Consider the following 11,462-nt stretch of genomic DNA (forward strand, 5'->3'; position numbering starts at 1 on the left):
TGGTGGAAGATAGATAGTAAATGAAATATCCTTTAAAATGTTTTGGCCCAGTTATTTTTGAATTCCTTTCAATATCCCAGGAATCCAAACAGCTATAGCTACTTGAACAACAAACACAGGTACTGGTTCAGGGAACAAATAATATTTCTGATTTAAAAATTTACTTATCCTGCTACCCCTGCCTTATTTCAGAGCTGAATGACCAATTTGTAGATCATTATAAAAGCCTATAAGAGAGAGAGAGAGAGAGAGAGAGAGAGAGAGAGAGAGAGAGAGAGAGAATCTTCTATTTCAGACCTTTCACTGGCTTCCCACTCCCTCCATAATAAAATATGTTCAAAGATATTCTTACTAGAAGCCCAGTGCACAAAATCCATGCACTGGGGGGTCCCCGCAGCCCAGCCTTCACCTTCTCACAGTCTGGGAGCCCTCAATGGATGTCTGCCTGGTGGCTTAGGCCTGCTTCTCTCTCAGTCCCGATTGGCCGGACCCCAGCAGCAAGCTAATGTACCCTTTGGAGCATCTGCCCCTGGTGGTCAGTGCACATCATAGCAAGTAGTTGAGTGGCCTTAGCATGTCATTAGCATATTACGCTTTGGTTGGTTGAATGGATGACCGGACACTTAGCATATTAGGCTTTTATTATATAGGATTAGAATGCTGTGCAGTCTCTGCTCCTGCAGGAATATGTTGCTGCCACATATTCTAACTTATATGAATATTTTGCCTTTGCTTGGCTTAATAAATGAATAATTTGAGGAAAACGCTCTTTTTGATAACCCTTCAATAGAATATACCAAAACCCCATTTACTTCTTTTCTGTGGTTTCATATATTAAGTCAGTTGGATATGCCAGACTTGCATTACTCTTTTTAGATCTATGAAATATATTGTCCTTTGCATTTTCCCTCTTTAAAGTTTTCATAAAACATAGTTTTCTTGGTATCATACTTTTCAGAGTATGGAATGACAGTTACTTTAGAAGAAATTTTAAATAATGGTTGCAGAAGTTTTCAAAACAATACATACATGAGGAGTGGTATGAAATATAACTCAATAAAGTTATATTAAAACTTCATACAAGTTATTTGAAATGCCCTAGAATAATTGGATAATTAACTTTGCCTACTGCTAAGGGAGACTATTTAAGTCAATCACTGTGTACAACTTCATGATAAAATAACTTGCATGGTCTTTCTATGCTGAGGGCAGTGTAACTTCATTTCTCAGTTTCCAACTGATCTTGTTCCATAACTATCCTAAATTACAGATAGAACCTTATAGCCAAATAGTTCCATATGCTTTTTCTTTTAATTATTTTCTTGTTGATACCCATGTCTCATAAACTCACCACAGTGCTGGAGTAGCAGAACGTCTCTATGCTTCATTGCTGCAAGGGCATTGGTGTTCTTCCAGATGTTAAAGAGAGCATAATGGAGTGATAGTTGTCACATCTTACATTAAAGAGAAAGGCAAGGAGTATTTGGTGGCTAAAGCAGCCATGTGTTTATCTCAATGACCTTTATGGCTGTGTGTGTATGTGGTGTTTGAGGAGGGATGTACTGTTATTACCTGTCACATTTCAGAAGAGAAAAATGTCAGGTAACATGCTCAGTCCAGTCGGGTTGCTGTAACAAATTATCACAGACTGAATGACTTAAACAACAGACATTTATCTCTCACAGTCTGGAGGCTGGAAGTCCAACATCAAAATGTCAGCAAATCTGGTATCTGGTGAAGACTAGCTTCCTGATTCATAGATGGCATCTTCCACTGTGTCCTCACATGGAGGAAGGGGAGAGGGAGCTCTCTGGGGTCTCTTTCATAAAGACTAATCTCATGATAGGGGCTGCATCCTCCTCACCTAATCACCTCCCTTGGACCACACCTCTTAATATCATCATATTGGCAATTAGGTGTCAACCTATAAATTTAGTGGATGGGGGACCACAAACATTCAGTAAAGCCATAATATGTTCCCAAGATCAAATAGTCCAAGTTGCCTGATTAAGGGTCCATATCCTTAAACACTGAGATGTGCTATTCTTATTTTACCTATAAAGACATGCTTCATTTTATTATTATATGTAAATATCCTCACTGAATCCTAGACTGGTGTATTTCATATATATTTTATTTTATGTTTCTCAAAGAGATGAGTGAGTATTCACCTTATCACTTTGTATCTAACTGTCATTTTAGTTGTCTGTTTGCCCAAAGATTCTTAAAATACCTCAAGGCCAAAACTACTTTATATTTAGTGATATGTCCCCAACATTCATAATAGCACTTGGCCCAAGGTAATAGCTTAACAGTTTGAAGAATGAATTAATAATATCAGGTTCTGTCATGCAACTGGAGCTTAAGCAAAGAAAAGCCATTGATGCACTATCAAAAGACCTTACAGTCTTGCGGAGCAGGAAGACTGAGATAAATTAGATTGAAGCCTTCATATTATTCTGAGGTTTACCCAGGTTGGGATGTTTTTGCCATCTTTTCACCTGAAGTATTTTGACAAATCGTGCCTTCTATTGAAGCTTTTCTAACCACCTATGTTCTGTATCCCTATAAATTACAGCCACACCTTTCCAGGAGAAGAAAGAAGTCATTTCCACAGGACAAATAATTAATTGTGATATAAAATGACCCATATTTTATTATTATATTTAAGCAAGTATATTTGTTTTCTCCATTATACTGTAAAATCTTTGAAGTTTTGAAATAGTCTTAAAATATTTTAGTACCCAGTTCTAGTTTATTTCCTGGCACATAGTTGCTACTCATGACTTTCTTGAAATACAGTGTTCAATAAATCTTTACGAACAAAAATTGTGAAAAAGTAAAAAGTATATTTTAATAGGGATTTCAGTAGAAATCATAAGGGAATCTGAATGAAAAAAGAAAAATGTAACCTTCAGTCTAGAGAAGAATAGCCTATATGAATTCTACAGAATAGGTCTTAGAAAATGTAATAAAAAAGGTCCATTGATTAAAAGAAATTGGACCTATTGCTCATAATAACATCTCATTGATTGAAAAACACTCCTTGTAATAGCTTCCTTCAATGCAGCATCTGTCAAGCATTAACCTTTCAGCCTCATGATCATGTGAAAGGAATTTCTTGCTTATATTACTGGTCATATGACCCCATCATGACATTTAATTAATTGCATCTATTGAACATAGATTTGGGGTTTTCTAAAAATAGAGAGATAGACATTAGAAAAACAAGACATTTCCCCATTTTTCATAGAAGAGAATTAACCCTATGATCTGTATACCTGGAGATAGTTTAGCAAACTTGACTATCTCTGGTAAATGATTTATACAAGTAGATAATAATTAAGTTTTACACTTATGAACATATATGTTTTGAGATATATTTAGGAGCTATCATAATATGTGCATTTACTCTAAGAATAAATTTTCAAATACAATGTATTAGTAATCTCATTCTAAAAGATGAGTTAAAATTATACCAAATTCTTTAAATATGAAAATTAACAAACTACGAAATAGTTAACAATGTTTTATTATTAACACTAGGCAATCAATAGGCACATTTTAACAAAATAAATAACAAAATATATAAACATTTTAACTAAACATAATCTTTTATTTCCAGTTTTGAACTTGTGTTATTTTTATAAGCGATCAAAAGGGGAGATAACATATGTTTAAAATAAAATAAATGTACTTGCATTTCTAGCAAAATACTAACACAATTTTATCATTCACTTAGCAACTAAAATCTATGAAATCAGTGGTTATATAAAACAAAATTGCATACCCTTTTATGCCATGCCCCAAAAGAATAAATGACCTTTTCTATTAATTGTCTATATTTTTCATGTAATTACTTTAATCCTGGTAGAAGTAAAATTAATGATTAGCATTTTAATTTAGGTTACAATTTGAATCTGCAACTAACTGAAATAAATTTTATTGAAATTTCGCACAAGGAGTTTAGAAGCACTCAAGTTCCATCACACTTTACTCTTGCCAGTGTCTTTGCATTAATATAGCCACTCTCTTTCAAAATAGGTTTTAATGAATTCACAAGTTTGCAAATGATGGCTGAACTTAATGGAAAAAAAATAATTTCAAAGAAGATTCTCAGCTATTCAAATGTCACTCATAAATACAGCAGAAATAATTATAATAGAGAAGATAAACAGAAAGTAGTGGTCAGAAAGTTTATCTACACTGGATAAGAATGAATCCTTTAGAACTGTAGAGGATTTTGATTATGGGCCTGCCCTGCATGTGGCAAAATGCTGGAGCTGATAATGCTTTTTCTGGCACTTCTGTAATTGATGGCCATATCTGTTCCTATCATGCCTAAACAGAGGCAGTGTCTAGATAACAGCAAACTGGTTGTTGAAAATTGAAATAATCAGAAATAGTATTTTGAAAAATGTTTTTAACTAACAATGTTTAATTTCAGTTTTTGTTTAAATGAGAATCAGAAAATTTTTGATTCAATTAATACAATAACATTTCTGGTTTGCTTTGAAATAAACCAAACAGCCCTGACTGGTTTGGCTCAATGGAGAGAGCGTCAGCCTGCAAACCGAAGGGTCCCAGGTTCAATTCCAGTCAAGGGCATGTACCTTGGTTGTGGGCATATCCCCAGTAGGGGGTGTGCAGGAGGCAGCTGATCGGTGTTTCTCTCTCATCGATGTTTCTAACTCTCTATCCCTCTCCCTTCCTCTCTGTGAAAAACCAATAAAATATATTTTTAAAAAAAGAAAGAAAGAAAGAAACCAAACATTGTAACTCACAACCAATAAGTAGGAAGAAATCAAATGGCCAATAAACTCATTTTTATTTACAATATCCCTCAGTATATGGAAGGGAAGATTGATTGAATTAGAGATAATTTGATCAACTAGCCCATTGCCATTTTATCAGATAGCTCAGAACTTTGCCCGAATATTCAGACCAGATGGAATGAGGGCAGAGGGACTGATGGCTTCTGCTTGGTGACCACTGAATCAGTAATGCCAAATTGAAGAGACAGAGAGAGAGAAAGAGAGAGAGAGAGAGAGAGAGAGAGAGAGAGAGAGAGAGAGAGAGAGTCTGTCTTCAGGAGATTCCTGAAATACCTAATACAGGGGAATCAAGGCAATATCCACTGGTTCAAATAAACCAACAAACGAATCTCAGGAACACATGACTCCATGGGATTTCCTCATTTGTTTATTCATTAATTCAGCGTTTTTACTGAATGCCTGCTTTTGGGCCAAGCACTAATGTCAGTTGCATTTGTTGATGTTCATCCAGCATAAGGTATATTTCAATTCTTCTTTTTACTATTGATTTTTATCCTCAACAGCAATGTAACTCTATGAGAGCAGGGATTATAGCTTGTTTGGCTCAGTGCTTTTTCTTTGCGACCCGGAACAGTGCCTGGGAGATAGCAATCACCAATAAATATTTGGTAGTTAAAGGAATAAACAAATTGATGACCTATTGTCTATCAATCAATAAATAAATACCATTAAAGAAATAAAAGACACACAAAAAAACAAGAGGTGACCTGCAAAGGATTTCACTGACAAGTGGACAAAAGTGATGAGAATTTTTTTATAGGAAAAGAAGGCACTCAAACGCTCTATTAGTAAATGAAAGAGGCTCAAACTAAGTAGAAATCAGGTATATGTCAATTGAAATTCAAAAGCAATTCCATTTTACGCTCACTGAATTGGCAATATTTAAGAAATATGATAATATAAATTACTGGTGAGGAAATGGATCAATGAAGCTTTAGTGCACTGTTGGTCAGAATTCAAATTGGCAAAACCACTTCAGGAAACAATTTGACATTATCTGGTAAAGTTAAATATCTATACATCCTACAGCCCAGCAATCGCACTCAGAGGTGTGTGCCTTGGGAATATTTTGCACAGGAGTACATGGAAATATTTATAAGAATGGTCATAGCTATACTGCTTATAAAAGAAAAAACTAGACACAAAGTAGGTGTTTATCAATAGAGAGTGAATAAATACATTATAACATAGATTTCTACTAGTCAATTTTATACAACAATGAAAATGACATATTCATAATAGGTATGTCCTATATAATAAAAGCGTAATATGCAAATTGACCGAATAATAGAATGACTGGTCAGCAGGGGCGGGGCTGGCAAGCTGATGGTGCCAGGCTAGCCAAGGCAGGTGCCAGCCGGTGCTATCCCCTTATCAGTCCATTGGTCGCCTCCCACAGTGGGAAGCCAGACTGTGGCTTACGCCCACTCCCCACAAGGAACGGGCCTAAGCCATCAGTCAGACATCCCCTGAGGGCTCCTGGACTGTGAGAGGGCACAGGCTGGGCTGAGAGCCCCCCCCCCCAACCTCAATGCACAAATTTTCGTGCACCAGGCCTCTAGTTATTACATATAGATATTACTCCTTTATATGTATTTACATCTGGGGTTGAATCCCCCATCCCCCATCTCTTGCCTTAGGGCATTCAATGAATTACCAAACTATCACCATTCTTCTTCCCATATATTTCTCCTAGTTTGCTGTGATAAAGCACCTGAACTGCCAAAACACACTCATCATTTTGTCCTAAGTTCATTTTGAATGTTTTAAATACAAACTCTCACCTGACCAATACAATTCAACATCTATTGCAATACAATTCAACCACTTCAAAAAGCATCCAAAAATCTCACACCCCCATAGGATCAAATGCAAACATTTTGCACTGCGTATCCAGATCTGCCAGACAGGATCCCTTCATACATTTTGAGCTTCATTTCCCTGATCTCTTCCATGCAGCTTTGCTGCAGCTGGACCCAAGTAGCTACAGGTTGGCACATGTTCTTTGACATTGTCATTCCCTAAGGCTTATGTCCTTGCACATACTGTCTCCAAGATGGGCAGCAAGCATAGAGGATGGGACATGGACGGTAGAATCCATCTGCCTAGGCTCAAGTTCTTTTCTGTCCCCATTCAGGCAAGTTACTGACCTCTCTGTACCTTAGTTTATTTTCTGTCAAATGCTGTTAGTAATATTCCTTATGTCATAGGATTTTATGAGGATTACTGATTCAATATTTGTACAGTGCTTAGAACACTTCCTTGGCACTGCATGAGCTCTATGTAAATTGTATTAAAATAGCTGGAGTGACTCCTCCTGTGTCTGCTCAGAAATCTCTCACTCAAGTTCTCTTCAAGACTTTCCTCCTCTGCAAAGTTCTCCATGAATGTTCATGGTTCTTCTAAGTCCGCTGAAGGTGCCTAACTTCCATAGCAGGTAGCAAAGACTGGCTCGTCATTGTCTGTTTTCTGCTCCAAGTCCTTAACCTCTCTGAAAGAAGGAATCTATTTTTGTCCCTGTTTTTCTTTTTATTTAATTTATTGAAGTGACATTCGTAAATAAAATTATATACGTTTGAGGTGTACAAATATATAATGCATCATTGATGTATTATAGTGTGTGTTCACCACCCAAAGTCAAGACTCCTTCCATCAACCTTTATACCTACTATACCCTCTTCTGCCCCACCTGTACCCCCTTTCCTTCTGGTAACCAATTTATCGTTGTCTGTGTCTATGAGTATTAATTTTTTTGCTTAATCCCTTCATATTTTTCACTCTGCCCCAAACCCTTTCCTCTCTAAATAGCTGTCAGTCGGTTCTCTGTATCTATGAGTCTGTTTTTATTTTGTTTGTTAGCTTATTTTGTTTATTGGATTCCACACACAAGTAAAATCATATGATACTTGACTCTGGCTGGTTTATTTCACTTATCATAATAATCTCCAGGTCCATCATGCTGCCACAAAGGTAAGATTTCCTTTTTTTTTAAGTCTGAGTTATATTCCATTGTGTATACATACCACAACTTTTTTATCCACTCATCTACTGATGAGCACTTGGGCTGCTTCCAAATATTGGCTAATGAAATAATGCTGCTATGAGCATTGGGGTGTATCTATTCTTTCAAATAAGGCAGATCCATTTTTATTTTCTTTAGGTAACTGTGCACTGCTTTCTAGAGTGGCTGCACTAATCTGCATTCCCACCAACAGTTCCAAAGGTTCCCTATTCTTCACATCCCCCGCCCCATTGTATGGTCTTGCCTCCTTTGTCACATATCAATTGACCATAAAGGTGTGTATTTATTTCTGGGATCCCTATTCTGTTCCATTGGCCTATATGTCAGTCTTTATGACAGTACCATGCTGTTTTGATTACTATGACCTTATAGTTTAGTTGGATATCAGAAATATCAGGGAAACAAGGCATAGAAATATTTATGTAATTTATATAAGGAGTGAAGACAGGATTCAAATCCAGTAGTTAATTTCTCTGAGCTCATGCCTTAAACCTTTCATTATAAATGTTCAAAAATATTCTTCAAACATATGATGTGAGGTGGGAGAGGAACAGTAGGGAGAATCTTTGGCGGGGTCATGTATAGTTGAGTTGCTCCCTCTACAAAAGTCTGTGAGAATCTAAGTCTGGGGATGGGGATGACAATGTCACTGAAATGGATGAAACTGAAGGCTAAACCACCTATGAAAAACTATAATAGTACACAGTTCATTCAATCTCTGGGTTTTATTGGAGCAAGTGTAGAACAGGAATAAACTCAGAATTAGAGCCATAATTCTATGCTACAAATACTCAAACTAGAGCAAGAGATGGAAAAAACAAGTGTCAACAGGAAGCTTCCACATTAGAGTCCAGACAAGGATAAAGATGCATTACTGATGCGTTCCTTTAATTGGAGGCCTTCTGTCCTCTATCAAGACAGGGAATATGATAAAGCTCCAGAACTAATCCAGGGAATTGCAAGAATTAACTGGGTACAATGCACATTTAAGATCATGTAGTGCTTCATAGGTACAAAGTAGGTCCTCATCCAGATCCCCTAAACAGATAAGCTGTTAGAATATTTCCCCAACTATTACATAATAAACAAAAGCGCGTTCGGATGAGCTGTGCACCCTTAACACTGTAGTTTAGTGTTCTTTCAGTATAAACTTCTTCCCTAAATAATAATATAAATGGTCTCAGCCTTGTTAAGTCATGAGGAGTCACCTTCCTTACATAGGGACCATGCTCCCACATTTTTCTCCAGCCCCAGAACACAGTCAAACTGGAATCACCTTGAGATGAGGAAGACAGGGGGAAAGTTGCCTAGTGAAGATTTTTTGGCACAAATAAATTTATTGTTAGAAAATGTCTTCTTTATAAGGAGCAGACATGACTGCTCAAGAAATCTTGATGGATGAAAATGGCAACACACCGAGTGAGAAAAAGTAACATTTTTCTGCTCTGAATGGCCATGGACTCTCTGAATATAAATGCTCTTCAGTTGGCTTATTTTGCTTTTATGCTACAATCACTAGCATTTTCCTATAATTCAACAATAAATGAAGACGAATGAAGTGGATAAATTATACCAGACCATGTACTACCTTGGTTTTTGAGTGACCCAGGCCTAGCCCTTCTGTCTTCACCATGCCTATGGTTTTGGGAGGAGTTCTGGCTAACCTTGATAGATATTAGGAGGAATAGCTATAAGAAAATGGAATCGGAAAACAATTTGCTTAGTTTGAACACTGTGGTGGTCCTGGGCTGAGAGAGAAATGAAGAGAAGACAGTGGGACAGAGATTGAGTGAACTACAAATAGGAATTTTTATTCTGGGTATGTCCATGACAAGAATAGATGAGTACCGGCCTCTAATCATGCTCCTACGGGAAAGTGCCCAGCTTTAAGGAGCTGGCTGACATCCTCTTGTCCTTGGTCAGTTAATGAGTTTGCTGGGTCTTCTCGTGTATCAGGAATCTTCAAACGTTATGCAAATCAGTGAGAATTCACTTTCACATCCAGAGATCAGCTAAAAGCACATGTGTTTAAGTTTTCTAGGCGTAATGTCTGGTTAAAAGGAGACTAGTACTTCTCCAGTCTTCTTAAAATTACTTCCTCCTAGCATCTCCACACTGGTTTTCTAAATTTCAGTTGCTGTAGAACCTAACAGTTAATGGATATCTGTTAGCAATGCAGTCATTAGAGTCGTGTTAATTAATACTATTGATAAATTAACATTATTTGTAAGTTAACAGGAAGGTCAAATTAGACAGAGTATACTTTTATTATTGTTTGAAAAAATATAAAGAAATATTCCGACATGCTTTGCTCAACAGAACTATTGTCACTGCAGAAGCTTTACAACACAACAGAAAGGCTCCATTACAAAAAGTACTTTGAATAAAACATAGATGTAAAAGAAATTTAAGAGTTATGTTTAATTTTAAAAATTATTAAATGGCTCATACATGAAGTCATATGCTTCTCCTGACCAAAATACATTTTTCAGCCCAAGGGTAAAGGAAATGAACAGGGCTCAGTATTATTGCCTCTGCCAGTGGATAGTGAATTATTTTTATATTACCATGAATACGTTGGTACTACAGTAATTTTGTTTTATAAGCCCTTGGCTCATATTATCAAGCACTGCATTAGCCATTTAATACACAAGAGACTACAGCAATGCCAAAAATGCCATATCAATTTACTTGCATTAGAAAAAAAGTCAGTAAAGAAACTTCTGCAAACATCTCTGGTGACTTAACTATTAGATTTATTTTTATGCTGCTTTATTATGGATTATATAGCATATATTAATTCTGCTAAATAATGTGGTATATTTTTAATTAGACCAAACAATGGAACCATGAATAACACAGAGAAATGGCACTCAGAATACACGACACACTCTAACTTCCAGAAGAAGAAAGAAAAAAAAAAGGAAAAGCTATTTCGTGGCCTTGAAGAATTAGGGTCATAAACTGATAAAATTATCCACAAAAGCCTTAGAGACATCAGAATATTCCCCATTTAAGCAGCAATATGTTGAAGAATAAATTTCCATTTTGAGTAGCTCAGTTCTACTCTCTATAACCCCTAAAGGGGAGTGCTGTTCAATGCATCTTTGTAAGGACAAAACTGTGGCTGTTTATTGTGCTTATTTAACCAGCTAATGTTTATCTCCATGTCTGCCTCTTAAACGCACTGATATTGGGTTGAATACAATGCTTTTTGTTATTTCTTCCTATAGAGAATCTTGGTAAGTATAGAGGAAAATGATATACTATAGAACTTCTTGGCTTTTTTTCTTCACAAATTTATCTATTGGTAAATATAGATAATTACAATATTGTAAATGAAATGGAGAGCAAAGAGGAGTATTTAGTAATTTTATAGCACAACTACCAGTTACATTGCACAGAATATTACCCTCAAAGCAAGAAATTATGTCAATTTATTAATTTACTGAGCTATAAATGTATCTGGTGACTATCATGTTGTTGTTTTTAGTAGTAGTAGTAGTAGTAGTAGTAGTAGTAGTAGTAGTATTTAATCTTCATTGGAGGATATTTCCATTGATTATAGAGAAAGAGGAAGGAAGAGAGAGAGAAAGAGAGAGAGA

This window comes from Myotis nattereri (assembly GCF_964212035.1).
Source record: "Myotis nattereri genome assembly, chromosome: 1".
Classification (NCBI taxonomy): Eukaryota; Metazoa; Chordata; class Mammalia; order Chiroptera; family Vespertilionidae; genus Myotis; species Myotis nattereri.